At 50.6% G+C, this 24,515-nt stretch overlaps 41 non-coding genes across 41 annotated transcripts; all 41 read right to left on the reverse strand.

The window, feature by feature from the left end:
* Positions 1 to 171: 171 nt before the first annotated feature.
* Positions 172 to 290, reverse strand: LOC127589701 (5S ribosomal RNA). Its single transcript, XR_007959473.1, has one exon. It is a non-coding gene; the product is annotated as a 5S ribosomal RNA (ribosomal RNA).
* Positions 291 to 768: 478 nt separating this feature from the next.
* On the reverse strand, positions 769 to 887 carry LOC127614511 (5S ribosomal RNA). The gene has a single exon (XR_007966571.1). It is a non-coding gene; the product is annotated as a 5S ribosomal RNA (ribosomal RNA).
* A 478-nt stretch (positions 888 to 1,365) lies between these two features.
* LOC127589704 (5S ribosomal RNA) lies at positions 1,366 to 1,484 on the reverse strand. The gene has a single exon (XR_007959474.1). It is a non-coding gene; the product is annotated as a 5S ribosomal RNA (ribosomal RNA).
* A 478-nt stretch (positions 1,485 to 1,962) lies between these two features.
* On the reverse strand, positions 1,963 to 2,081 carry LOC127614662 (5S ribosomal RNA). Its single transcript, XR_007966667.1, has one exon. It is a non-coding gene; the product is annotated as a 5S ribosomal RNA (ribosomal RNA).
* A 479-nt stretch (positions 2,082 to 2,560) lies between these two features.
* LOC127589716 (5S ribosomal RNA) lies at positions 2,561 to 2,679 on the reverse strand. Its single transcript, XR_007959486.1, has one exon. It is a non-coding gene; the product is annotated as a 5S ribosomal RNA (ribosomal RNA).
* Positions 2,680 to 3,157: 478 nt separating this feature from the next.
* Positions 3,158 to 3,276, reverse strand: LOC127589723 (5S ribosomal RNA). The gene has a single exon (XR_007959487.1). It is a non-coding gene; the product is annotated as a 5S ribosomal RNA (ribosomal RNA).
* A 478-nt stretch (positions 3,277 to 3,754) lies between these two features.
* LOC127614882 (5S ribosomal RNA) lies at positions 3,755 to 3,873 on the reverse strand. Its single transcript, XR_007966730.1, has one exon. It is a non-coding gene; the product is annotated as a 5S ribosomal RNA (ribosomal RNA).
* A 478-nt stretch (positions 3,874 to 4,351) lies between these two features.
* LOC127615708 (5S ribosomal RNA) lies at positions 4,352 to 4,470 on the reverse strand. Its single transcript, XR_007966944.1, has one exon. It is a non-coding gene; the product is annotated as a 5S ribosomal RNA (ribosomal RNA).
* A 479-nt stretch (positions 4,471 to 4,949) lies between these two features.
* On the reverse strand, positions 4,950 to 5,068 carry LOC127589728 (5S ribosomal RNA). The gene has a single exon (XR_007959492.1). It is a non-coding gene; the product is annotated as a 5S ribosomal RNA (ribosomal RNA).
* Positions 5,069 to 5,546: 478 nt separating this feature from the next.
* LOC127614457 (5S ribosomal RNA) lies at positions 5,547 to 5,665 on the reverse strand. The gene has a single exon (XR_007966519.1). It is a non-coding gene; the product is annotated as a 5S ribosomal RNA (ribosomal RNA).
* A 479-nt stretch (positions 5,666 to 6,144) lies between these two features.
* On the reverse strand, positions 6,145 to 6,263 carry LOC127612999 (5S ribosomal RNA). The gene has a single exon (XR_007966036.1). It is a non-coding gene; the product is annotated as a 5S ribosomal RNA (ribosomal RNA).
* A 478-nt stretch (positions 6,264 to 6,741) lies between these two features.
* LOC127614888 (5S ribosomal RNA) lies at positions 6,742 to 6,860 on the reverse strand. The gene has a single exon (XR_007966731.1). It is a non-coding gene; the product is annotated as a 5S ribosomal RNA (ribosomal RNA).
* A 479-nt stretch (positions 6,861 to 7,339) lies between these two features.
* Positions 7,340 to 7,458, reverse strand: LOC127589731 (5S ribosomal RNA). Its single transcript, XR_007959499.1, has one exon. It is a non-coding gene; the product is annotated as a 5S ribosomal RNA (ribosomal RNA).
* A 479-nt stretch (positions 7,459 to 7,937) lies between these two features.
* On the reverse strand, positions 7,938 to 8,056 carry LOC127589735 (5S ribosomal RNA). The gene has a single exon (XR_007959500.1). It is a non-coding gene; the product is annotated as a 5S ribosomal RNA (ribosomal RNA).
* A 478-nt stretch (positions 8,057 to 8,534) lies between these two features.
* LOC127615302 (5S ribosomal RNA) lies at positions 8,535 to 8,653 on the reverse strand. The gene has a single exon (XR_007966883.1). It is a non-coding gene; the product is annotated as a 5S ribosomal RNA (ribosomal RNA).
* Positions 8,654 to 9,132: 479 nt separating this feature from the next.
* On the reverse strand, positions 9,133 to 9,251 carry LOC127613279 (5S ribosomal RNA). The gene has a single exon (XR_007966133.1). It is a non-coding gene; the product is annotated as a 5S ribosomal RNA (ribosomal RNA).
* Positions 9,252 to 9,730: 479 nt separating this feature from the next.
* LOC127588847 (5S ribosomal RNA) lies at positions 9,731 to 9,849 on the reverse strand. Its single transcript, XR_007959205.1, has one exon. It is a non-coding gene; the product is annotated as a 5S ribosomal RNA (ribosomal RNA).
* Positions 9,850 to 10,328: 479 nt separating this feature from the next.
* LOC127611394 (5S ribosomal RNA) lies at positions 10,329 to 10,447 on the reverse strand. Its single transcript, XR_007965309.1, has one exon. It is a non-coding gene; the product is annotated as a 5S ribosomal RNA (ribosomal RNA).
* A 479-nt stretch (positions 10,448 to 10,926) lies between these two features.
* LOC127611395 (5S ribosomal RNA) lies at positions 10,927 to 11,045 on the reverse strand. Its single transcript, XR_007965310.1, has one exon. It is a non-coding gene; the product is annotated as a 5S ribosomal RNA (ribosomal RNA).
* Positions 11,046 to 11,523: 478 nt separating this feature from the next.
* Positions 11,524 to 11,642, reverse strand: LOC127615307 (5S ribosomal RNA). The gene has a single exon (XR_007966884.1). It is a non-coding gene; the product is annotated as a 5S ribosomal RNA (ribosomal RNA).
* A 479-nt stretch (positions 11,643 to 12,121) lies between these two features.
* Positions 12,122 to 12,240, reverse strand: LOC127613285 (5S ribosomal RNA). Its single transcript, XR_007966137.1, has one exon. It is a non-coding gene; the product is annotated as a 5S ribosomal RNA (ribosomal RNA).
* A 479-nt stretch (positions 12,241 to 12,719) lies between these two features.
* Positions 12,720 to 12,838, reverse strand: LOC127615262 (5S ribosomal RNA). Its single transcript, XR_007966867.1, has one exon. It is a non-coding gene; the product is annotated as a 5S ribosomal RNA (ribosomal RNA).
* A 478-nt stretch (positions 12,839 to 13,316) lies between these two features.
* Positions 13,317 to 13,435, reverse strand: LOC127611400 (5S ribosomal RNA). Its single transcript, XR_007965311.1, has one exon. It is a non-coding gene; the product is annotated as a 5S ribosomal RNA (ribosomal RNA).
* A 479-nt stretch (positions 13,436 to 13,914) lies between these two features.
* On the reverse strand, positions 13,915 to 14,033 carry LOC127613288 (5S ribosomal RNA). Its single transcript, XR_007966140.1, has one exon. It is a non-coding gene; the product is annotated as a 5S ribosomal RNA (ribosomal RNA).
* Positions 14,034 to 14,512: 479 nt separating this feature from the next.
* Positions 14,513 to 14,631, reverse strand: LOC127588883 (5S ribosomal RNA). The gene has a single exon (XR_007959219.1). It is a non-coding gene; the product is annotated as a 5S ribosomal RNA (ribosomal RNA).
* A 479-nt stretch (positions 14,632 to 15,110) lies between these two features.
* On the reverse strand, positions 15,111 to 15,229 carry LOC127611403 (5S ribosomal RNA). The gene has a single exon (XR_007965313.1). It is a non-coding gene; the product is annotated as a 5S ribosomal RNA (ribosomal RNA).
* Positions 15,230 to 15,707: 478 nt separating this feature from the next.
* LOC127615311 (5S ribosomal RNA) lies at positions 15,708 to 15,826 on the reverse strand. The gene has a single exon (XR_007966885.1). It is a non-coding gene; the product is annotated as a 5S ribosomal RNA (ribosomal RNA).
* A 479-nt stretch (positions 15,827 to 16,305) lies between these two features.
* Positions 16,306 to 16,424, reverse strand: LOC127613292 (5S ribosomal RNA). The gene has a single exon (XR_007966141.1). It is a non-coding gene; the product is annotated as a 5S ribosomal RNA (ribosomal RNA).
* A 479-nt stretch (positions 16,425 to 16,903) lies between these two features.
* LOC127616053 (5S ribosomal RNA) lies at positions 16,904 to 17,022 on the reverse strand. The gene has a single exon (XR_007967025.1). It is a non-coding gene; the product is annotated as a 5S ribosomal RNA (ribosomal RNA).
* Positions 17,023 to 17,500: 478 nt separating this feature from the next.
* Positions 17,501 to 17,619, reverse strand: LOC127611408 (5S ribosomal RNA). The gene has a single exon (XR_007965314.1). It is a non-coding gene; the product is annotated as a 5S ribosomal RNA (ribosomal RNA).
* A 479-nt stretch (positions 17,620 to 18,098) lies between these two features.
* LOC127613302 (5S ribosomal RNA) lies at positions 18,099 to 18,217 on the reverse strand. Its single transcript, XR_007966147.1, has one exon. It is a non-coding gene; the product is annotated as a 5S ribosomal RNA (ribosomal RNA).
* A 479-nt stretch (positions 18,218 to 18,696) lies between these two features.
* On the reverse strand, positions 18,697 to 18,815 carry LOC127616601 (5S ribosomal RNA). Its single transcript, XR_007967133.1, has one exon. It is a non-coding gene; the product is annotated as a 5S ribosomal RNA (ribosomal RNA).
* Positions 18,816 to 19,293: 478 nt separating this feature from the next.
* On the reverse strand, positions 19,294 to 19,412 carry LOC127611421 (5S ribosomal RNA). Its single transcript, XR_007965316.1, has one exon. It is a non-coding gene; the product is annotated as a 5S ribosomal RNA (ribosomal RNA).
* A 479-nt stretch (positions 19,413 to 19,891) lies between these two features.
* Positions 19,892 to 20,010, reverse strand: LOC127613306 (5S ribosomal RNA). Its single transcript, XR_007966148.1, has one exon. It is a non-coding gene; the product is annotated as a 5S ribosomal RNA (ribosomal RNA).
* Positions 20,011 to 20,489: 479 nt separating this feature from the next.
* LOC127588917 (5S ribosomal RNA) lies at positions 20,490 to 20,608 on the reverse strand. Its single transcript, XR_007959231.1, has one exon. It is a non-coding gene; the product is annotated as a 5S ribosomal RNA (ribosomal RNA).
* Positions 20,609 to 21,087: 479 nt separating this feature from the next.
* Positions 21,088 to 21,206, reverse strand: LOC127611427 (5S ribosomal RNA). The gene has a single exon (XR_007965322.1). It is a non-coding gene; the product is annotated as a 5S ribosomal RNA (ribosomal RNA).
* A 479-nt stretch (positions 21,207 to 21,685) lies between these two features.
* LOC127611434 (5S ribosomal RNA) lies at positions 21,686 to 21,804 on the reverse strand. The gene has a single exon (XR_007965323.1). It is a non-coding gene; the product is annotated as a 5S ribosomal RNA (ribosomal RNA).
* A 478-nt stretch (positions 21,805 to 22,282) lies between these two features.
* Positions 22,283 to 22,401, reverse strand: LOC127615318 (5S ribosomal RNA). Its single transcript, XR_007966886.1, has one exon. It is a non-coding gene; the product is annotated as a 5S ribosomal RNA (ribosomal RNA).
* Positions 22,402 to 22,880: 479 nt separating this feature from the next.
* LOC127587649 (5S ribosomal RNA) lies at positions 22,881 to 22,999 on the reverse strand. Its single transcript, XR_007958818.1, has one exon. It is a non-coding gene; the product is annotated as a 5S ribosomal RNA (ribosomal RNA).
* A 478-nt stretch (positions 23,000 to 23,477) lies between these two features.
* On the reverse strand, positions 23,478 to 23,596 carry LOC127611440 (5S ribosomal RNA). Its single transcript, XR_007965325.1, has one exon. It is a non-coding gene; the product is annotated as a 5S ribosomal RNA (ribosomal RNA).
* Positions 23,597 to 24,075: 479 nt separating this feature from the next.
* LOC127611446 (5S ribosomal RNA) lies at positions 24,076 to 24,194 on the reverse strand. Its single transcript, XR_007965326.1, has one exon. It is a non-coding gene; the product is annotated as a 5S ribosomal RNA (ribosomal RNA).
* Between the last annotated feature and the right edge of the window lie 321 nt (positions 24,195 to 24,515).

Here is a 24,515-nt window from a genome sequence, read left to right on the forward strand (position 1 = left end):
ACGGCTCCTTCTGTTGGACATTAATTTTATTCCAAAGAGACGTTGATCTGTCAAATCAACGTGAAGGAAACGATTTTAAACCACAGGATAAGTGAAAGTTGAATGACGAATGAATGCCAAAATTTTTGGAAAGAGCAGTGAATCGTGTTGAGAATTGGAGGTGGGTGCAAAAGCTTACAGCACCTGGTATTCCCAGGCGGTCTCCCATCCAAGTACTAACCAGGCCCGACCCTGCTTAGCTTCCGAGATCGGACGAGATCGGGCGTTCTCAGGGTAGTATGGCCGTAAGCGAGGGAAAACGTGAAAATTGTCCCCTTTATAGCAGACACGGCACTTGCGGGTCGGGGATGGAGTAGTGGGGTGATTTTTTTTTCATTTAATGACCTCCTCCCGAGAGCACGAAGGAGGGGCCCGCTCCCGTGGTGGTTTGAGCGCGCAGCCTGTCAGGCTCGCATACGGTCCTCTGCGAGCACGCAGATGCAGTATTTGATGTTTGTTGCAAAAGTGGGCTTTTCCAGTGGAGGTGCAAAGGCATCCAGCAGGCGGAAATCCCAAGCTGTTTCATGTCCAAGTGCTATCATGAACGACCCCGTGCAGACGGCTCCCTCTGTTGGACATTAATTTTATTCCAAAGAGAACTTGATCTGTCAAATCAACGTGAAGGAAACGATTTCAAACCACAGGATAAGTGAAAGTTGAATGACTAATGAAAGCCAAAATTTTTGGAAAGAGCAGTGAATCGTGTTGAGAATTGGAGGTGGGTGCAAAAGCTTACAGCACCTGGTATTCCCAGGCGGTCTCCCATCCAAGTACTAACCAGGCCCGACCCTGCTTAGCTTCCGAGATCGGACGAGATCGGGCGTTCTCAGGGTAGTATGGGCGTAAGCGAGGGAAAACGTGAAAATTGTCCCCTTTATAGCAGACATGGCACTTGCGTGTCGGGGATGGAGTCGTGGGGTGATTTTTTTTTCATTTAATGACCTCCTCCCGAGAGCACGAAGGAGGGGCCCGCTCCCGTGGTGGTTTGAGCGCGCAGCCTGTCAGGCTCGCATTCGGTCCTCTGCGAGCGCGCAGATGCGGTATTTGATGTTTGTTGCAAAAGTGGGCTTTTCCAGTGGAGGTGCAAAGGCATCCAGCAGGCGGAAATCCCAAGCTGTTTCATGTCCAAGTGCTATCATGACCGACCCCGTGCAGACGGCTCCCTCTGTTGGACATTAATTTTATTCCAAAGAGACGTTGATCTGTCAAATCAACGTGAAGGAAACGATTTCAAACCACAGGATAAGTGAAAGTTGAATGACGAATGAATGCCAAAATTTTTGGAAAGAGCAGTGAATCGTGTTGAGAATTGGAGGTGGGTGCAAAAGCTTACAGCACCTGGTATTCCCAGGCGGTCTCCCATCCAAGTACTAACCAGGCCCGACCCTGCTTAGCTTCCGAGATCGGACGAGATCGGGCGTTCTCAGGGTAGTATGGCCGTAAGCGAGGGAAAACGCGAAAATTGTCCTCTTTATAGCAGACAGGGCACTTCTGGGTCGGGGGTGGAGTAGTGGGGTGATTTTTTTTCATTTAATAAACCTCCTCCGGAGTGCACAAAGGAGGGGCCCGCTCCCGTGGTGGTTTGAGCGCGCAGCCTGTCAGGCTCGCATACGGTCCTCTGCGAGCACGCAGATGCAGTATTTGATGTTTGTTGCAAAAGTGGGCTTTTCCAGTGGAGGTGCAAAGGCATCCAGCAGGCGGAAATCCCAAGCTGTTTCATGTCCAAGTGCTATCATGAACGACCCCGTGCAGACGGCTCCCTCTGTTGGACATTAATTTTATTCCAAAGAGAACTTGATCTGTCAAATCAACGTGAAGGAAACGATTTCAAACCACAGGATAAGTGAAAGTTGAATGACTAATGAAAGCCAAAATTTTTGGAAAGAGCAGTGAATCGTGTTGAGAATTGGAGGTGGGTGCAAAAGCTTACAGCACCTGGTATTCCCAGGCGGTCTCACATCCAAGTACTAACCAGGCCCGACCCTGCTTAGCTTCCGAGATCGGACGAGATCGGGCGTTCTCAGGGTAGTATGGCCGTAAGCGAGGGAAAACGTGAAAATTGTCCCCTTTATAGCAGACACGGCACTTGCGGGTCGGGGATGGAGTAGTGGGGTGATTTTTTTTTCATTTAATGACCTCCTCCCGAGAGCACGAAGGAGGGGCCTGCTCCCGTGGTGGTTTGAGCGCGCAGCCTGTCAGGCTCGCATACGGTCCTCTGCGAGCGCGCAGATGCGGTATTTGATGTTTGTTGCAAAAGTGGGCTTTTCCAGTGGAGGTGCATAGGCATCCAGCAGGCGGAAATCCCAAGCTGTTTCATGTCCAAGTGCTATCATTACCGATCCCCGTGCAGACGGCTCCCTCTGTTGGACATTAATTTTATTCCAAAGAGACGTTGATCTGTCAAATCAACGTGAAGGAAACGATTTTAAACCACAGGATAAGTGAAAGTTGAATGACGAATGAATGCCAAAATTTTTGGAAAGAGCAGTGAATCGTGTTGTGATTTGGAGGTGGGTGCAAAAGCTTACAGCACCTGGTATTCCCAGGCGGTCTCCCATCCAAGTACTAACCAGGCCCGACCCTGCTTAGCTTCCGAGATCGGACGAGATCGGGCGTTCTCAGGGTAGTATGGCCGTAAGCGAGGGAAAACGTGAAAATTGTCCCCTTTATAGCAGACACGGCACTTGCGGGTCGGGGATGGAGTAGTGGGGTGATTTTTTTTTCATTTAATGACCTCCTCCCGAGAGCACGAAGGAGGGGCCCGCTCCCGTGGTGGTTTGAGCGCGCAGCCTGTCAGGCTCGCATACGGTCCTCTGCGAGCACGCAGATGCAGTATTTGATGTTTGTTGCAAAAGTGGGCTTTTCCAGTGGAGGTGCAAAGGCATCCAGCAGGCGGAAATCCCAAGCTGTTTCATGTCCAAGTGCTATCATGAACGACCCCGTGCAGACGGCTCCCTCTGTTGGACATTAATTTTATTCCAAAGAGAACTTGATCTGTCAAATCAACGTGAAGGAAACGATTTCAAACCACAGGATAAGTGAAAGTTGAATGACTAATGAAAGCCAAAATTTTTGGAAAGAGCAGTGAATCGTGTTGAGAATTGGAGGTGGGTGCAAAAGCTTACAGCACCTGGTATTCCCAGGCGGTCTCCCATCCAAGTACTAACCAGGCCCGACCCTGCTTAGCTTCCGAGATCGGACGAGATCGGGCGTTCTCAGGGTAGTATGGCCGTAAGCGAGGGAAAACGTGAAAATTGTCCCCTTTATAGCAGACACGGCACTTGCGGGTCGGGGATGGAGTAGTGGGGTGATTTTTTTTTCATTTAATGACCTCCTCCCGAGAGCACGAAGGAGGGGCCTGCTCCCGTGGTGGTTTGAGCGCGCAGCCTGTCAGGCTCGCATACGGTCCTCTGCGAGCGCGCAGATGCGGTATTTGATGTTTGTTGCAAAAGTGGGCTTTTCCAGTGGAGGTGCAAACGCATCCAGCAGGCGGAAATCCCAAGCTGTTTCATGTCCAAGTGCTATCATGAACGACCCCGTGCAGACGGCTCCCTCTGTTGGACATTAATTTTATTCCAAAGAGAACTTGATCTGTCAAATCAACGTGAAGGAAACGATTTCAAACCACAGGATAAGTGAAAGTTGAATGACTAATGAAAGCCAAAATTTTTGGAAAGAGCAGTGAATCGTGTTGAGAATTGGAGGTGGGTGCAAAAGCTTACAGCAGCTGGTATTCCCAGGCGGTCTCCCATCCAAGTACTAACCAGGCCCGACCCTGCTTAGCTTCCGAGATCGGACGAGATCGGGCGTTCTCAGGGTAGTATGGCCGTAAGCGAGGGAAAACGTGAAAATTGTCCCCTTTATAGCAGACATGGCACTTGCGGGTCGGGGATGGAGTCGTGGGGTGATTTTTTTTTCATTTAATGACCTCCTCCCGAGAGCACGAAGGAGGGGCCCGCTCCCGTGGTGGTTTGAGCGCGCAGCCTGTCAGGCTCGCATTCGGTCCTCTGCGAGCGCGCAGATGCGGTATTTGATGTTTGTTGCAAAAGTGGGCTTTTCCAGTGGAGGTGCAAAGGCATCCAGCAGGCGGAAATCCCAAGCTGTTTCATGTCCAAGTGCTATCATGACCGACCCCGTGCAGACGGCTCCCTCTGTTGGACATTAATTTTATTCCAAAGAGACGTTGATCTGTCAAATCAACGTGAAGGAAACGATTTCAAACCACAGGATAAGTGAAAGTTGAATGACTAATGAAAGCCAAAATTTTTGGAAAGAGCAGTGAATCGTGTTGAGAATTGGAGGTGGGTGCAAAAGCTTACAGCAGCTGGTATTCCCAGGCGGTCTCCCATCCAAGTACTAACCAGGCCCGACCCTGCTTAGCTTCCGAGATCGGACGAGATCGGGCGTTCTCAGGGTAGTATGGGCGTAAGCGAGGGAAAACGTGAAAATTGTCCCCTTTATAGCAGACATGGCACTTCTGGGTCGGGGGTGGAGTAGTGGGGTGATTTTTTTTCATTTAATAAACCTCCTCCGGAGTGCACAAAGGAGGGGCCCGCTCCCGTGGTGGTTTGAGCGCGCAGCCTGTCAGGCTCGCATACGGTCCTCTGCGAGCGCGCAGAGGCTGTACTTGATGTCTGTTGCAAAAGTGGGCTTTTCCAGTGGAGGTGCATAGGCATCCAGCAGGCGGAAATCCCAAGCTGTTTCATGTCCAAGTGCTATCATTACCGATTCCCGTGCAGACGGCTCCCTCTGTTGGACATTAATTTTATTCCAAAGAGACGTTGATCTGTCAAATCAACGTGAAGGAAACCATTTTAAACCACAGGATAAGTGAAAGTTGAATGACGAATGAATGCCAAAATTTTTGGAAAGAGCAGTGAATCGTGTTGAGAATTGGAGGTGGGTGCAAAAGCTTACAGCACCTGGTATTCCCAGGCGGTCTCCCATCCAAGTACTAACCAGGCCCGACCCTGCTTAGCTTCCGAGATCGGACGAGATCGGGCGTTCTCAGGGTAGTATGGCCGTAAGCGAGGGAAAACGTGAAAATTGTCCCCTTTATAGCAGACACGGCACTTGCGGGTCGGGGATGGAGTAGTGGGGTGATTTTTTTTTCATTTAATGACCTCCTCCCGAGAGCACGAAGGAGGGGCCCGCTCCCGTGGTGGTTTGAGCGCGCAGCCTGTCAGGCTCGCATACGGTCCTCTGCGAGCACGCAGATGCAGTATTTGATGTTTGTTGCAAAAGTGGGCTTTTCCAGTGGAGGTGCAAAGGCATCCAGCAGGCGGAAATCCCAAGCTGTTTCATGTCCAAGTGCTATCATGAACGACCCCGTGCAGACGGCTCCCTCTGTTGGACATTAATTTTATTCCAAAGAGAACTTGATCTGTCAAATCAACGTGAAGGAAACGATTTCAAACCACAGGATAAGTGAAAGTTGAATGACTAATGAAAGCCAAAATTTTTGGAAAGAGCAGTGAATCGTGTTGAGAATTGGAGGTGGGTGCAAAAGCTTACAGCACCTGGTATTCCCAGGCGGTCTCCCATCCAAGAACTAACCAGGCCCGACCCTGCTTAGCTTCCGAGATCGGACGAGATCGGGCGTTCTCAGGGTAGTATGGCCGTAAGCGAGGGAAAACGTGAAAATTGTCCCCTTTATAGCAGACACGGCACTTGCGGGTCGGGGATGAAGTAGTGGGGTGATTTTTTTTTCATTTAATGACCTCCTCCCGAGAGCACGAAGGAGGGGCCTGCTCCCGTGGTGGTTTGAGCGCGCAGCCTGTCAGGCTCGCATACGGTCCTCTGCGAGCGCGCAGATGCGGTATTTGATGTTTGTTGCAAAAGTGGGCTTTTCCAGTGGAGGTGCAAACGCATCCAGCAGGCGGAAATCCCAAGCTGTTTCATGTCCAAGTGCTATCATGACCGATCCCCGTGCAGACGGCTCCCTCTGTTGGACATTAATTTTATTCCAAAGAGACGTTGATCTGTCAAATCAACGTGAAGGAAACGATTTTAAACCACAGGATAAGTGAAAGTTGAATGACGAATGAATGCCAAAATTTTTGGAAAGAGCAGTGAATCGTGTTGAGAATTGGAGGTGGGTGCAAAAGCTTACAGCACCTGGTATTCCCAGGCGGTCTCCCATCCAAGTACTAACCAGGCCCGACCCTGCTTAGCTTCCGAGATCGGACGAGATCGGGCGTTCTCAGGGTAGTATGGCCATAAGCGAGGGAAAACGTGAAAATTGTCCCCTTTATAGCAGACAAGGCACTTGCGGGTCGGGGATGGAGTAGTGGGGTGATTTTTTTTTCATTTAATGACCTCCTCCCGAGAGCACGAAGGAGGGGCCCGCTCCCGTGGTGGTTTGAGCGCGCAGCCTGTCAGGCTCGCATACGGTCCTCTGCGAGCACGCAGATGCAGTATTTGATGTTTGTTGCAAAAGTGGGCTTTTCCAGTGGAGGTGCAAAGGCATCCAGCAGGCGGAAATCCCAAGCTGTTTCATGTCCAAGTGCTATCATGACCGACCCCGTGCAGACGGCTCCCTCTGTTGGACATTAATTTTATTCCAAAGAGACGTTGATCTGTCAAATCAACGTGAAGGAAACGATTTCAAACCACAGGATAAGTGAAAGTTGAATGACTAATGAAAGCCAAAATTTTTGGAAAGAGCAGTGAATCGTGTTGAGAATTGGAGGTGGGTGCAAAAGCTTACAGCAGCTGGTATTCCCAGGCGGTCTCCCATCCAAGTACTAACCAGGCCCGACCCTGCTTAGCTTCCGAGATCGGACGAGATCGGGCGTTCTCAGGGTAGTATGGCCGTAAGCGAGGGAAAACGTGAAAATTGTCCCCTTTATAGCAGACATGGCACTTGCGGGTCGGGGATGGAGTCGTGGGGTGATTTTTTTTTCATTTAATGACCTCCTCCCGAGAGCACGAAGGAGGGGCCCGCTCCCGTGGTGGTTTGAGCGCGCAGCCTGTCAGGCTCGCATTCGGTCCTCTGCGAGCGCGCAGATGCGGTATTTGATGTTTGTTGCAAAAGTGGGCTTTTCCAGTGGAGGTGCAAAGGCATCTTGCAGGCGGAAATCCCAAGCTGTTTCATGTCCAAGTGCTATCATGACCGATCCCCGTGCAGACGGCTCCCTCTGTTGGACATTAATTTTATTCCAAAGAGAACTTGATCTGTCAAATCAACGTGAAGGAAACGATTTCAAACCACAGGATAAGTGAAAGTTGAATGACTAATGAAAGCCAAAATTTTTGGAAAGAGCAGTGAATCGTGTTGAGAATTGGAGGTGGGTGCAAAAGCTTACAGCACCTGGTATTCCCAGGCGGTCTCCCATCCAAGTACTAACCAGGCCCGACCCTGCTTAGCTTCCGAGATCGGACGAGATCGGGCGTTCTCAGGGTAGTATGGCCGTAAGCGAGGGAAAACGTGAAAATTGTCCCCTTTATAGCAGACACGGCACTTGCGGGTCGGGGATGGAGTAGTGGGGTGATTTTTTTTTCATTTAATGACCTCCTCCCGAGAGCACGAAGGAGGGGCCCGCTCCCGTGGTGGTTTGAGCGCGCAGCCTGTCAGGCTCGCATACGGTCCTCTGCGAGCACGCAGATGCAGTATTTGATGTTTGTTGCAAAAGTGGGCTTTTCCAGTGGAGGTGCAAAGGTATCCAGCAGGCGGAAATCCCAAGCTGCTTCATGTCCAAGTGCTATCATGACCGATCCCCGTGCTGACGGCTCCCTCTGTTGGACATTAATTTTATTCCAAAGAGACGTTGATCTGTCAAATCAACGTGAAGGAAACGATTTCAAACCACAGGATAAGTGAAAGTTGAATGACGAATGAATGCCAAAATTTTTGGAAAGAGCAGTGAATCGTGTTGTGATTTGGAGGTGGGTGCAAAAGCTTACAGCACCTGGTATTCCCAGGCGGTCTCCCATCCAAGTACTAACCAGGCCCGACCCTGCTTAGCTTCCGAGATCGGACGAGATCGGGCGTTCTCAGGGTAGTATGGCCGTAAGCGAGGGAAAACATGAAAATTGTCCCCTTTATAGCAGACAAGGCACTTGCGGGTAGGGGATGGAGTAGTGTGGTGATTTTTTTTTCATTTAATGACCTCCTCCCGAGAGCACGAAGGAGGGGCCCGCTCCCGTGGTGGTTTGAGCGCGCAGCCTGTCAGGCTCGCATACGGTCCTCTGCGAGCACGCAGATGCAGTATTTGATGTTTGTTGCAAAAGTGGGCTTTTCCAGTGGAGGTGCAAAGGCATCCAGCAGGCGGAAATCCCAAGCTGTTTCATGTCCAAGTGCTATCATGACCGACCCCGTGCAGACGGCTCCCTCTGTCGGACATTAATTTTATTCCAAAGAGACGTTGATCTGTCAAATCAACGTGAAGGAAACGATTTCAAACCACAGGATAAGTGATAGTTGACTGACTAATGAAAGCCAAAATTTTTGGAAAGAGCAGTGAATCGTGTTGAGAATTGGAGGTGGGTGCAAAAGCTTAGAGCACCTGGTATTCCCAGGTGGTCTCCCATCCAAGTACTAACCAGGCCCGACCCTGCTTAGCTTCCGAGATCGGACTAGATCGGGCGTTCTCAGGGTAGTATGGCCATAAGCGAGGGAAAACGCGAAAATTGTCCCCTTTATAGCAGACAAGGCACTTGCGGGTCGGGGATGGAGTAGTGGGGTGATTTTTTTTTCATTTCATGACCTCCTCCCGAGAGCACGAAGGAGGGGCCCGCTCCCGTGGTGGTTTGAGCGCGCAGCCTGTCAGGCTCGCATACGGTCCTCTGCGAGCACGCAGATGCAGTATTTGATGTTTGTTGCAAAAGTGGGCTTTTCCAGTGGAGGTGCAAAGGCATCCAGCAGGCGGAAATCCCAAGCTGCTTCATGTCCAAGTGCTATCATGACCGATCCCCGTGCAGACGTCTCCCTCTGTTGGACATTAATTTTATTCCAAAGAGACGTTGATCCGTCAAATCAACGTGAAGGAAACGATTTCAAACCACAGGATAAGTGAAAGTTGAATGACGAATGAATGCCAAAATTTTTGGAAAGAGCAGTGAATCGTGTTGTGAATTGGAGGTGGGTGCAAAAGCTTACAGCACCTGGTATTCCCAGGCGGTCTCCCATTCAAGTACTAACCAGGCCCGACCCTGCTTAGCTTCCGAGATCGGACGAGATCGGGCGTTCTCAGGGTAGTATGGCCGTAAGCGAGGGAAAATGTGAAAATTGTCCCCTTTATAGCAGACAGGGCACTTGCGGGTCGGGGATGGAGTAGTGGGGTGATTTTTTTTTCATTTAATGACCTCCTCCCGAGAGCACGAAGGAGGGGCCCGCTCCCGTGGTGGTTTGAGCGCGCAGCCTGTCAGGCTCGCATACGGTCCTCTGCGAGCACGCAGATGCGGTATTTGATGTTTGTTGCAAAAGTGGGCTTTTCCAGTGGAGGTGCAAAGGCATCCAGCAGGCGGAAATCCCAAGCTGCTTCATGTCCAAGTGCTATCATGACCGATCCCCGTGCAGACGGCTCCCTCTGTTGGACATTAATTTTATTCCAAAGAGACGTTGATCTGTCAAATCAACGTGAAGGAAACGATTTCAAACCACAGGATAAGTGAAAGTTGAATGACGAATGAATGCCAAAATTTTTGGAAAGAGCAGTGAATCGTGTTGTGAATTGGAGGTGGGTGCAAAAGCTTACAGCACCTGGTATTCCCAGGCGGTCTCCCATCCAAGTACTAACCAGGCCCTACCCTGCTTAGCTTCCGAGATCAGACGAGATCGGGTGTTCTCAGGGTAGTATGGCCATAAGCGAGGGAAAACGCGAAAATTATCCCCTTTATAGCAGACATGGCACTTGCGGGTCGGGGATGGAGTCGTGGGGTGATTTTTTTTTCATTTAATGACCTCCTCCCGAGAGCACGAAGGAGGGGCCCGCTCCCGTGGTGGTTTGAGCGCGCAGCCTGTCAGGCTCGCATTCGGTCCTCTGCGAGCGCGCAGATGCGGTATTTGATGTTTGTTGCAAAAGTGGGCTTTTCCAGTGGAGGTGCAAAGGCATCTTGCAGGCGGAAATCCCAAGCTGTTTCATGTCCAAGTGCTATCATGACCGATCCCCGTGCAGACGGCTCCCTCTGTTGGACATTAATTTTATTCCAAAGAGAACTTGATCTGTCAAATCAACGTGAAGGAAACGATTTCAAACCACAGGATAAGTGAAAGTTGAATGACTAATGAAAGCCAAAATTTTTGGAAAGAGCAGTGAATCGTGTTGAGAATTGGAGGTGGGTGCAAAAGCTTACAGCACCTGGTATTCCCAGGCGGTCTCCCATCCAAGTACTAACCAGGCCCGACCCTGCTTAGCTTCCGAGATCGGACGAGATCGGGCGTTCTCAGGGTAGTATGGCCGTAAGCGAGGGAAAACGTGAAAATTGTCCCCTTTATAGCAGACACGGCACTTGCGGGTCGGGGATGGAGTAGTGGGGTGATTTTTTTTTCATTTAATGACCTCCTCCCGAGAGCACGAAGGAGGGGCCCGCTCCCGTGGTGGTTTGAGCGCGCAGCCTGTCAGGCTCGCATACGGTCCTCTGCGAGCACGCAGATGCAGTATTTGATGTTTGTTGCAAAAGTGGGCTTTTCCAGTGGAGGTGCAAAGGTATCCAGCAGGCGGAAATCCCAAGCTGCTTCATGTCCAAGTGCTATCATGACCGATCCCCGTGCTGACGGCTCCCTCTGTTGGACATTAATTTTATTCCAAAGAGACGTTGATCTGTCAAATCAACGTGAAGGAAACGATTTCAAACCACAGGATAAGTGAAAGTTGAATGACGAATGAATGCCAAAATTTTTGGAAAGAGCAGTGAATCGTGTTGTGATTTGGAGGTGGGTGCAAAAGCTTACAGCACCTGGTATTCCCAGGCGGTCTCCCATCCAAGTACTAACCAGGCCCGACCCTGCTTAGCTTCCGAGATCGGACGAGATCGGGCGTTCTCAGGGTAGTATGGCCGTAAGCGAGGGAAAACGTGAAAATTGTCCCCTTTATAGCAGACAAGGCACTTGCGGGTAGGGGATGGAGTAGTGTGGTGATTTTTTTTTCATTTAATGACCTCCTCCCGAGAGCACGAAGGAGGGGCCCGCTCCCGTGGTGGTTTGAGCGCGCAGCCTGTCAGGCTCGCATATGGTCCTCTGCGAGCACGCAGATGCAGTATTTGATGTTTGTTGCAAAAGTGGGCTTTTCCAGTGGAGGTGCAAAGGCATCCAGCAGGCGGAAATCCCAAGCTGTTTCATGTCCAAGTGCTATCATGACCGACCCCGTGCAGACGGCTCCCTCTGTCGGACATTAATTTTATTCCAAAGAGACGTTGATCTGTCAAATCAACGTGAAGGAAACGATTTCAAACCACAGGATAAGTGATAGTTGACTGACTAATGAAAGCCAAAATTTTTGGAAAGAGCAGTGAATCGTGTTGAGAATTGGAGGTGGGTGCAAAAGCTTAGAGCACCTGGTATTCCCAGGTGGTCTCCCATCCAAGTACTAACCAGGCCCGACCCTGCTTAGCTTCCGAGATCGGACTAGATCGGGCGTTCTCAGGGTAGTATGGCCATAAGCGAGGGAAAACGCGAAAATTGTCCCCTTTATAGCAGACAAGGCACTTGCGGGTCGGGGATGGAGTAGTGGGGTGATTTTTTTTTCATTTCATGACCTCCTCCCGAGAGCACGAAGGAGGGGCCCGCTCCCGTGGTGGTTTGAGCGCGCAGCCTGTCAGGCTCGCATACGGTCCTCTGCGAGCACGCAGATGCAGTATTTGATGTTTGTTGCAAAAGTGGGCTTTTCCAGTGGAGGTGCAAAGGCATCCAGCAGGCGGAAATCCCAAGCTGCTTCATGTCCAAGTGCTATCATGACCGATCCCCGTGCAGACGTCTCCCTCTGTTGGACATTAATTTTATTCCAAAGAGACGTTGATCCGTCAAATCAACGTGAAGGAAACGATTTCAAACCACAGGATAAGTGAAAGTTGAATGACGAATGAATGCCAAAATTTTTGGAAAGAGCAGTGAATCGTGTTGTGAATTGGAGGTGGGTGCAAAAGCTTACAGCACCTGGTATTCCCAGGCGGTCTCCCATTCAAGTACTAACCAGGCCCGACCCTGCTTAGCTTCCGAGATCGGACGAGATCGGGCGTTCTCAGGGTAGTATGGCCGTAAGCGAGGGAAAATGTGAAAATTGTCCCCTTTATAGCAGACAGGGCACTTGCGGGTCGGGGATGGAGTAGTGGGGTGATTTTTTTTTCATTTAATGACCTCCTCCCGAGAGCACGAAGGAGGGGCCCGCTCCCGTGGTGGTTTGAGCGCGCAGCCTGTCAGGCTCGCATACGGTCCTCTGCGAGCACGCAGATGCGGTATTTGATGTTTGTTGCAAAAGTGGGCTTTTCCAGTGGAGGTGCAAAGGCATCCAGCAGGCGGAAATCCCAAGCTGCTTCATGTCCAAGTGCTATCATGACCGATCCCCGTGCAGACGGCTCCCTCTGTTGGACATTAATTTTATTCCAAAGAGACGTTGATCTGTCAAATCAACGTGAAGGAAACGATTTCAAACCACAGGATAAGTGAAAGTTGAATGACGAATGAATGCCAAAATTTTTGGAAAGAGCAGTGAATCGTGTTGTGAATTGGAGGTGGGTGCAAAAGCTTACAGCACCTGGTATTCCCAGGCGGTCTCCCATCCAAGTACTAACCAGGCCCTACCCTGCTTAGCTTCCGAGATCAGACGAGATCGGGTGTTCTCAGGGTAGTATGGCCGTAAGCGAGGGAAAACGCGAAAATTATCCCCTTTATAGCAGACACGGCACTTGCGGGTCGGGGATGGAGTAGTGGGGTGATTTTTTTTTCATTTAATGACCTCCTCCCGAGAGCACGAAGGAGGGGCCCGCTCCCGTGGTGGTTTGAGCGCGCAGCCTGTCAGGCTCGCATACGGTCCTCTGCGAGCACGCAGATGCAGTATTTGATGTTTGTTGCAAAAGTGGGCTTTTCCAGTGGAGGTGCAAAGGCATCCAGCAGGCGGAAATCCCAAGCTGTTTCATGTCCAAGTGCTATCATGAACGACCCCGTGCAGACGGCTCCCTCTGTTGGACATTAATTTTATTCCAAAGAGAACTTGATCTGTCAAATCAACGTGAAGGAAACGATTTCAAACCACAGGATAAGTGAAAGTTGAATGACTAATGAAAGCCAAAATTTTTGGAAAGAGCAGTGAATCGTGTTGAGAATTGGAGGTGGGTGCAAAAGCTTACAGCACCTGGTATTCCCAGGCGGTCTCCCATCCAAGTACTAACCAGGCCCGACCCTGCTTAGCTTCCGAGATCGGACGAGATCGGGCGTTCTCAGGGTAGTATGGCCGTAAGCGAGGGAAAACGTGAAAATTGTCCCCTTTATAGCAGACACGGCACTTGCGGGTCGGGGATGGAGTAGTGGGGTGATTTTTTTTTCATTTAATGACCTCCTCCCGAGAGCACGAAGGAGGGGCCCGCTCCCGTGGTGGTTTGAGCGCGCAGCCTGTCAGGCTCGCATACGGTCCTCTGCGAGCACGCAGATGCAGTATTTGATGTTTGTTGCAAAAGTGGGCTTTTCCAGTGGAGGTGCAAAGGCATCCAGCAGGCGGAAATCCCAAGCTGCTTCATGTCCAAGTGCTATCATGACCGATCCCCGTGCAGACGTCTCCCTCTGTTGGACATTAATTTTATTCCAAAGAGACGTTGATCCGTCAAATCAACGTGAAGGAAACGATTTCAAACCACAGGATAAGTGAAAGTTGAATGACGAATGAATGCCAAAATTTTTGGAAAGAGCAGTGAATCGTGTTGTGAATTGGAGGTGGGTGCAAAAGCTTACAGCACCTGGTATTCCCAGGCGGTCTCCCATTCAAGTACTAACCAGGCCCGACCCTGCTTAGCTTCCGAGATCGGACGAGATCGGGCGTTCTCAGGGTAGTATGGCCGTAAGCGAGGGAAAATGTGAAAATTGTCCCCTTTATAGCAGACAGGGCACTTGCGGGTCGGGGATGGAGTAGTGGGGTGATTTTTTTTTCATTTAATGACCTCCTCCCGAGAGCACGAAGGAGGGGCCCGCTCCCGTGGTGGTTTGAGCGCGCAGCCTGTCAGGCTCGCATACGGTCCTCTGCGAGCACGCAGATGCGGTATTTGATGTTTGTTGCAAAAGTGGGCTTTTCCAGTGGAGGTGCAAAGGCATCCAGCAGGCGGAAATCCCAAGCTGCTTCATGTCCAAGTGCTATCATGACCGATCCCCGTGCAGACGGCTCCCTCTGTTGGACATTAATTTTATTCCAAAGAGACGTTGATCTGTCAAATCAACGTGAAGGAAACGATTTCAAACCACAGGATAAGTGAAAGTTGAATGACGAATGAATGCCAAAATTTTTGGAAAGAGCAGTGAATCGTGTTGTGAATTGGAGGTGGGTGCAAAAGCTTACAGCACCTGGTATTCCCAGGCGGTCTCCCATCCAAGTACTAACCAGGCCCTACCCTGCTTAGCTTCCGAGATCAGACGAGATCGGGTGTTCTCAGGGTAGTATGGCCATAAGCGAGGGAAAACGCGAAAATTATCCCCTTTATAGCAGACATGGCACTTGCGGGTCGGGGATGGAGTCGTGGGGTGATTTTTTTTTCATTTAATGACCTCCTCCCGAGAGCACGAAGGAGGGGCCCGCTCCCGTGGTGGTTTGAGCGCGCAGCCTGTCAGGCTCGCATTCGGTCCTCTGCGAGCGCGCAGATGCGGTATTTGATGTTTGTTGCAAAAGTGGGCTTTTCCAGTGGAGGTGCAAAGGCATCTTGCAGGCGGAAATCCCAAGCTGTTTCATGTCCAAGTGCTATCATGACCGATCCCCGTGCAGACGGCTCCCTCTGTTGGACATTAATTTTATTCCAAAGAGAACTTGATCTGTCAAATCAACGTGAAGGAAACGATTTCAAACCACAGGATAAGTGAAAGTTGAATGACTAATGAAAGCCAAAATTTTTGGAAAGAGCAGTGAATCGTGTTGAGAATTGGAGGTGGGTGCAAAAGCTTACAGCACCTGGTATTCCCAGGCGGTCTCCCATCCAAGTACTAACCAGGCCCGACCCTGCTTAGCTTCCGAGATCGGACGAGATCGGGCGTTCTCAGGGTAGTATGGCCGTAAGCGAGGGAAAACGTGAAAATTGTCCCCTTTATAGCAGACAAGGCACTTGCGGGTAGGGGATGGAGTAGTGTGGTGATTTTTTTTTCATTTAATGACCTCCTCCCGAGAGCACGAAGGAGGGGCCCGCTCCCGTGGTGGTTTGAGCGCGCAGCCTGTCAGGCTCGCATATGGTCCTCTGCGAGCACGCAGATGCAGTATTTGATGTTTGTTGCAAAAGTGGGCTTTTCCAGTGGAGGTGCAAAGGCATCCAGCAGGCGGAAATCCCAAGCTGTTTCATGTCCAAGTGCTATCATGACCGACCCCGTGCAGACGGCTCCCTCTGTCGGACATTAATTTTATTCCAAAGAGACGTTGATCTGTCAAATCAACGTGAAGGAAACGATTTCAAACCACAGGATAAGTGATAGTTGACTGACTAATGAAAGCCAAAATTTTTGGAAAGAGCAGTGAATCGTGTTGAGAATTGGAGGTGGGTGCAAAAGCTTAGAGCACCTGGTATTCCCAGGTGGTCTCCCATCCAAGTACTAACCAGGCCCGACCCTGCTTAGCTTCCGAGATCGGACTAGATCGGGCGTTCTCAGGGTAGTATGGCCATAAGCGAGGGAAAACGCGAAAATTGTCCCCTTTATAGCAGACAAGGCACTTGCGGGTCGGGGATGGAGTAGTGGGGTGATTTTTTTTTCATTTCATGACCTCCTCCCGAGAGCACGAAGGAGGGGCCCGCTCCCGTGGTGGTTTGAGCGCGCAGCCTGTCAGGCTCGCATACGGTCCTCTGCGAGCACGCAGATGCAGTATTTGATGTTTGTTGCAAAAGTGGGCTTTTCCAGTGGAGGTGCAAAGGCATCCAGCAGGCGGAAATCCCAAGCTGCTTCATGTCCAAGTGCTATCATGACCGATCCCCGTGCAGACGTCTCCCTCTGTTGGACATTAATTTTATTCCAAAGAGACGTTGATCCGTCAAATCAACGTGAAGGAAACGATTTCAAACCACAGGATAAGTGAAAGTTGAATGACGAATGAATGCCAAAATTTTTGGAAAGAGCAGTGAATCGTGTTGTGAATTGGAGGTGGGTGCAAAAGCTTACAGCACCTGGTATTCCCAGGCGGTCTCCCATTCAAGTACTAACCAGGCCCGACCCTGCTTAGCTTCCGAGATCGGACGAGATCGGGCGTTCTCAGGGTAGTATGGCCGTAAGCGAGGGAAAATGTGAAAATTGTCCCCTTTATAGCAGACAGGGCACTTGCGGGTCGGGGATGGAGTAGTGGGGTGATTTTTTTTTCATTTAATGACCTCCTCCCGAGAGCACGAAGGAGGGGCCCGCTCCCGTGGTGGTTTGAGCGCGCAGCCTGTCAGGCTCGCATACGGTCCTCTGCGAGCACGCAGATGCGGTATTTGATGTTTGTTGCAAAAGTGGGCTTTTCCAGTGGAGGTGCAAAGGCATCCAGCAGGCGGAAATCCCAAGCTGCTTCATGTCCAAGTGCTATCATGACCGATCCCCGTGCAGACGGCTCCCTCTGTTGGACATTAATTTTATTCCAAAGAGACGTTGATCTGTCAAATCAACGTGAAGGAAACGATTTCAAACCACAGGATAAGTGAAAGTTGAATGACGAATGAATGCCAAAATTTTTGGAAAGAGCAGTGAATCGTGTTGTGAATTGGAGGTGGGTGCAAAAGCTTACAGCACCTGGTATTCCCAGGCGGTCTCCCATCCAAGTACTAACCAGGCCCTACCCTGCTTAGCTTCCGAGATCAGACGAGATCGGGTGTTCTCAGGGTAGTATGGCCGTAAGCGAGGGAAAACGCGAAAATTATCCCCTTTATAGCAGACACGGCACTTGCGGGTCGGGGATGGAGTAGTGGGGTGATTTTTTTTTCATTTAATGACCTCCTCCCGAGAGCACGAAGGAGGGGCCCGCTCCCGTGGTGGTTTGAGCGCGCAGCCTGTCAGGCTCGCATACGGTCCTCTGCGAGCACGCAGATGCAGTATTTGATGTTTGTTGCAAAAGTGGGCTTTTCCAGTGGAGGTGCAAAGGCATCCAGCAGGCGGAAATCCCAAGCTGTTTCATGTCCAAGTGCTATCATGAACGACCCCGTGCAGACGGCTCCCTCTGTTGGACATTAATTTTATTCCAAAGAGAACTTGATCTGTCAAATCAACGTGAAGGAAACGATTTCAAACCACAGGATAAGTGAAAGTTGAATGACTAATGAAAGCCAAAATTTTTGGAAAGAGCAGTGAATCGTGTTGAGAATTGGAGGTGGGTGCAAAAGCTTACAGCACCTGGTATTCCCAGGCGGTCTCCCATCCAAGTACTAACCAGGCCCGACCCTGCTTAGCTTCCGAGATCGGACGAGATCGGGCGTTCTCAGGGTAGTATGGCCGTAAGCGAGGGAAAACGTGAAAATTGTCCCCTTTATAGCAGACACGGCACTTGCGGGTCGGGGATGGAGTAGTGGGGTGATTTTTTTTTCATTTAATGACCTCCTCCCGAGAGCACGAAGGAGGGGCCCGCTCCCGTGGTGGTTTGAGCGCGCAGCCTGTCAGGCTCGCATACGGTCCTCTGCGAGCACGCAGATGCAGTATTTGATGTTTGTTGCAAAAGTGGGCTTTTCCAGTGGAGGTGCAAAGGCATCCAGCAGGCGGAAATCCCAAGCTGCTTCATGTCCAAGTGCTATCATGACCGATCCCCGTGCAGACGTCTCCCTCTGTTGGACATTAATTTTATTCCAAAGAGACGTTGATCCGTCAAATCAACGTGAAGGAAACGATTTCAAACCACAGGATAAGTGAAAGTTGAATGACGAATGAATGCCAAAATTTTTGGAAAGAGCAGTGAATCGTGTTGTGAATTGGAGGTGGGTGCAAAAGCTTACAGCACCTGGTATTCCCAGGCGGTCTCCCATTCAAGTACTAACCAGGCCCGACCCTGCTTAGCTTCCGAGATCGGACGAGATCGGGCGTTCTCAGGGTAGTATGGCCGTAAGCGAGGGAAAATGTGAAAATTGTCCCCTTTATAGCAGACAGGGCACTTGCGGGTCGGGGATGGAGTAGTGGGGTGATTTTTTTTTCATTTAATGACCTCCTCCCGAGAGCACGAAGGAGGGGCCCGCTCCCGTGGTGGTTTGAGCGCGCAGCCTGTCAGGCTCGCATACGGTCCTCTGCGAGCACGCAGATGCGGTATTTGATGTTTGTTGCAAAAGTGGGCTTTTCCAGTGGAGGTGCAAAGGCATCCAGCAGGCGGAAATCCCAAGCTGCTTCATGTCCAAGTGCTATCATGACCGATCCCCGTGCAGACGGCTCCCTCTGTTGGACATTAATTTTATTCCAAAGAGACGTTGATCTGTCAAATCAACGTGAAGGAAACGATTTCAAACCACAGGATAAGTGAAAGTTGAATGACGAATGAATGCCAAAATTTTTGGAAAGAGCAGTGAATCGTGTTGTGAATTGGAGGTGGGTGCAAAAGCTTACAGCACCTGGTATTCCCAGGCGGTCTCCCATCCAAGTACTAACCAGGCCCTACCCTGCTTAGCTTCCGAGATCAGACGAGATCGGGTGTTCTCAGGGTAGTATGGCCGTAAGCGAGGGAAAACGCGAAAATTATCCCCTTTATAGCAGACACGGCACTTGCGGGTCGGGGATGGAGTAGTGGGGTGATTTTTTTTTCATTTAATGACCTCCTCCCGAGAGCACGAAGGAGGGGCCCGCTCCCGTGGTGGTTTGAGCGCGCAGCCTGTCAGGCTCGCATACGGTCCTCTGCGAGCACGCAGATGCAGTATTTGATGTTTGTTGCAAAAGTGGGCTTTTCCAGTGGAGGTGCAAAGGCATCCAGCAGGCGGAAATCCCAAGCTGTTTCATGTCCAAGTGCTATCATGAACGACCCCGTGCAGACGGCTCCCTCTGTTGGACATTAATTTTATTCCAAAGAGAACTTGATCTGTCAAATCAACGTGAAGGAAACGATTTCAAACCACAGGATAAGTGAAAGTTGAATGACTAATGAAAGCCAAAATTTTTGGAAAGAGCAGTGAATCGTGTTGAGAATTGGAGGTGGGTGCAAAAGCTTACAGCACCTGGTATTCCCAGGCGGTCTCCCATCCAAGTACTAACCAGGCCCGACCCTGCTTAGCTTCCGAGATCGGACGAGATCGGGCGTTCTCAGGGTAGTATGGCCGTAAGCGAGGGAAAACGTGAAAATTGTCCCCTTTATAGCAGACACGGCACTTGCGGGTCGGGGATGGAGTAGTGGGGTGATTTTTTTTTCATTTAATGACCTCCTCCCGAGAGCACGAAGGAGGGGCCCGCTCCCGTGGTGGTTTGAGCGCGCAGCCTGTCAGGCTCGCATACGGTCCTCTGCGAGCACGCAGATGCAGTATTTGATGTTTGTTGCAAAAGTGGGCTTTTCCAGTGGAGGTGCAAAGGCATCCAGCAGGCGGAAATCCCAAGCTGCTTCATGTCCAAGTGCTATCATGACCGATCCCCGTGCAGACGTCTCCCTCTGTTGGACATTAATTTTATTCCAAAGAGACGTTGATCCGTCAAATCAACGTGAAGGAAACGATTTCAAACCACAGGATAAGTGAAAGTTGAATGACGAATGAATGCCAAAATTTTTGGAAAGAGCAGTGAATCGTGTTGTGAATTGGAGGTGGGTGCAAAAGCTTACAGCACCTGGTATTCCCAGGCGGTCTCCCATTCAAGTACTAACCAGGCCCGACCCTGCTTAGCTTCCGAGATCGGACGAGATCGGGCGTTCTCAGGGTAGTATGGCCGTAAGCGAGGGAAAATGTGAAAATTGTCCCCTTTATAGCAGACAGGGCACTTGCGGGTCGGGGATGGAGTAGTGGGGTGATTTTTTTTTCATTTAATGACCTCCTCCCGAGAGCACGAAGGAGGGGCCCGCTCCCGTGGTGGTTTGAGCGCGCAGCCTGTCAGGCTCGCATACGGTCCTCTGCGAGCACGCAGATGCGGTATTTGATGTTTGTTGCAAAAGTGGGCTTTTCCAGTGGAGGTGCAAAGGCATCCAGCAGGCGGAAATCCCAAGCTGCTTCATGTCCAAGTGCTATCATGACCGATCCCCGTGCAGACGGCTCCCTCTGTTGGACATTAATTTTATTCCAAAGAGACGTTGATCTGTCAAATCAACGTGAAGGAAACGATTTCAAACCACAGGATAAGTGAAAGTTGAATGACGAATGAATGCCAAAATTTTTGGAAAGAGCAGTGAATCGTGTTGTGAATTGGAGGTGGGTGCAAAAGCTTACAGCACCTGGTATTCCCAGGCGGTCTCCCATCCAAGTACTAACCAGGCCCTACCCTGCTTAGCTTCCGAGATCAGACGAGATCGGGTGTTCTCAGGGTAGTATGGCCATAAGCGAGGGAAAACGCGAAAATTATCCCCTTTATAGCAGACATGGCACTTGCGGGTCGGGGATGGAGTCGTGGGGTGATTTTTTTTTCATTTAATGACCTCCTCCCGAGAGCACGAAGGAGGGGCCCGCTCCCGTGGTGGTTTGAGCGCGCAGCCTGTCAGGCTCGCATTCGGTCCTCTGCGAGCGCGCAGATGCGGTATTTGATGTTTGTTGCAAAAGTGGGCTTTTCCAGTGGAGGTGCAAAGGCATCTTGCAGGCGGAAATCCCAAGCTGTTTCATGTCCAAGTGCTATCATGACCGATCCCCGTGCAGACGGCTCCCTCTGTTGGACATTAATTTTATTCCAAAGAGAACTTGATCTGTCAAATCAACGTGAAGGAAACGATTTCAAACCACAGGATAAGTGAAAGTTGAATGACTAATGAAAGCCAAAATTTTTGGAAAGAGCAGTGAATCGTGTTGAGAATTGGAGGTGGGTGCAAAAGCTTACAGCACCTGGTATTCCCAGGCGGTCTCCCATCCAAGTACTAACCAGGCCCGACCCTGCTTAGCTTCCGAGATCGGACGAGATCGGGCGTTCTCAGGGTAGTATGGCCGTAAGCGAGGGAAAACGTGAAAATTGTCCCCTTTATAGCAGACACGGCACTTGCGGGTCGGGGATGGAGTAGTGGGGTGATTTTTTTTTCATTTAATGACCTCCTCCCGAGAGCACGAAGGAGGGGCCCGCTCCCGTGGTGGTTTGAGCGCGCAGCCTGTCAGGCTCGCATACGGTCCTCTGCGAGCACGCAGATGCAGTATTTGATGTTTGTTGCAAAAGTGGGCTTTTCCAGTGGAGGTGCAAAGGTATCCAGCAGGCGGAAATCCCAAGCTGCTTCATGTCCAAGTGCTATCATGACCGATCCCCGTGCTGACGGCTCCCTCTGTTGGACATTAATTGTATTCCAAAGAGACGTTGATCTGTCAAATCAACGTGAAGGAAACGATTTCAAACCACAGGATAAGTGAAAGTTGAATGACGAATGAATGCCAAAATTTTTGGAAAGAGCAGTGAATCGTGTTGTGATTTGGAGGTGGGTGCAAAAGCTTACAGCACCTGGTATTCCCAGGCGGTCTCCCATCCAAGTACTAACCAGGCCCGACCCTGCTTAGCTTCCGAGATCGGACGAGATCGGGCGTTCTCAGGGTAGTATGGCCGTAAGCGAGGGAAAACGTGAAAATTGTCCCCTTTATAGCAGACAAGGCACTTGCGGGTAGGGGATGGAGTAGTGTGGTGATTTTTTTTTCATTTAATGACCTCCTCCCGAGAGCACGAAGGAGGGGCCCGCTCCCGTGGTGGTTTGAGCGCGCAGCCTGTCAGGCTCGCATATGGTCCTCTGCGAGCACGCAGATGCAGTATTTGATGTTTGTTGCAAAAGTGGGCTTTTCCAGTGGAGGTGCAAAGGCATCCAGCAGGCGGAAATCCCAAGCTGTTTCATGTCCAAGTGCTATCATGACCGACCCCGTGCAGACGGCTCCCTCTGTCGGACATTAATTTTATTCCAAAGAGACGTTGATCTGTCAAATCAACGTGAAGGAAACGATTTCAAACCACAGGATAAGTGATAGTTGACTGACTAATGAAAGCCAAAATTTTTGGAAAGAGCAGTGAATCGTGTTGAGAATTGGAGGTGGGTGCAAAAGCTTAGAGCACCTGGTATTCCCAGGTGGTCTCCCATCCAAGTACTAACCAGGCCCGACCCTGCTTAGCTTCCGAGATCGGACTAGATCGGGCGTTCTCAGGGTAGTATGGCCATAAGCGAGGGAAAACGCGAAAATTGTCCCCTTTATAGCAGACAAGGCACTTGCGGGTCGGGGATGGAGTAGTGGGGTGATTTTTTTTTCATTTCATGACCTCCTCCCGAGAGCACGAAGGAGGGGCCCGCTCCCGTGGTGGTTTGAGCGCGCAGCCTGTCAGGCTCGCATACGGTCCTCTGCGAGCACGCAGATGCAGTATTTGATGTTTGTTGCAAAAGTGGGCTTTTCCAGTGGAGGTGCAAAGGCATCCAGCAGGCGGAAATCCCAAGCTGCTTCATGTCCAAGTGCTATCATGACCGATCCCCGTGCAGACGGCTCCCTCTGTTGGACATTAATTTTATTCCAAAGAGACGTTGATCTGTCAAATCAACGTGAAGGAAACGATTTCAAACCACAGGATAAGTGAAAGTTGAATGACGAATGAATGCCAAAATTTTTGGAAAGAGCAGTGAATCGTGTTGTGAATTGGAGGTGGGTGCAAAAGCTTACAGCACCTGGTATTCCCAGGCGGTCTCCCATCCAAGTACTAACCAGGCCCTACCCTGCTTAGCTTCCGAGATCAGACGAGATCGGGTGTTCTCAGGGTAGTATGGCCGTAAGCGAGGGAAAACGCGAAAATTATCCCCTTTATAGCAGACACGGCACTTGCGGGTCGGGGATGGAGTAGTGGGGTGATTTTTTTTTCATTTAATGACCTCCTCCCGAGAGCACGAAGGAGGGGCCCGCTCCCGTGGTGGTTTGAGCGCGCAGCCTGTCAGGCTCGCATACGGTCCTCTGCGAGCACGCAGATGCAGTATTTGATGTTTGTTGCAAAAGTGGGCTTTTCCAGTGGAGGTGCAAAGGCATCCAGCAGGCGGAAATCCCAAGCTGTTTCATGTCCAAGTGCTATCATGAACGACCCCGTGCAGACGGCTCCCTCTGTTGGACATTAATTTTATTCCAAAGAGAACTTGATCTGTCAAATCAACGTGAAGGAAACGATTTCAAACCACAGGATAAGTGAAAGTTGAATGACTAATGAAAGCCAAAATTTTTGGAAAGAGCAGTGAATCGTGTTGAGAATTGGAGGTGGGTGCAAAAGCTTACAGCACCTGGTATTCCCAGGCGGTCTCCCATCCAAGTACTAACCAGGCCCGACCCTGCTTAGCTTCCGAGATCGGACGAGATCGGGCGTTCTCAGGGTAGTATGGCCGTAAGCGAGGGAAAACGTGAAAATTGTCCCCTTTATAGCAGACACGGCACTTGCGGGTCGGGGATGGAGTAGTGGGGTGATTTTTTTTTCATTTAATGACCTCCTCCCGAGAGCACGAAGGAGGGGCCCGCTCCCGTGGTGGTTTGAGCGCGCAGCCTGTCAGGCTCGCATACGGTCCTCTGCGAGCACGCAGATGCAGTATTTGATGTTTGTTGCAAAAGTGGGCTTTTCCAGTGGAGGTGCAAAGGTATCCAGCAGGCGGAAATCCCAAGCTGCTTCATGTCCAAGTGCTATCATGACCGATCCCCGTGCTGACGGCTCCCTCTGTTGGACATTAATTTTATTCCAAAGAGACGTTGATCTGTCAAATCAACGTGAAGGAAACGATTTCAAACCACAGGATAAGTGAAAGTTGAATGACGAATGAATGCCAAAATTTTTGGAAAGAGCAGTGAATCGTGTTGTGATTTGGAGGTGGGTGCAAAAGCTTACAGCACCTGGTATTCCCAGGCGGTCTCCCATCCAAGTACTAACCAGGCCCGACCCTGCTTAGCTTCCGAGATCGGACGAGATCGGGCGTTCTCAGGGTAGTATGGCCGTAAGCGAGGGAAAACGTGAAAATTGTCCCCTTTATAGCAGACAAGGCACTTGCGGGTAGGGGATGGAGTAGTGTGGTGATTTTTTTTTCATTTAATGACCTCCTCCCGAGAGCACGAAGGAGGGGCCCGCTCCCGTGGTGGTTTGAGCGCGCAGCCTGTCAGGCTCGCATACGGTCCTCTGCGAGCACGCAGATGCAGTATTTGATGTTTGTTGCAAAAGTGGGCTTTTCCAGTGGAGGTGCAAAGGCATCCAGCAGGCGGAAATCCCAAGCTGTTTCATGTCCAAGTGCTATCATGAACGACCCCGTGCAGACGGCTCCCTCTGT

This window comes from Hippocampus zosterae, chromosome 1, assembly GCF_025434085.1.
Source record: "Hippocampus zosterae strain Florida chromosome 1, ASM2543408v3, whole genome shotgun sequence".
Lineage (NCBI taxonomy): Eukaryota > Metazoa > Chordata > Actinopteri > Syngnathiformes > Syngnathidae > Hippocampus > Hippocampus zosterae.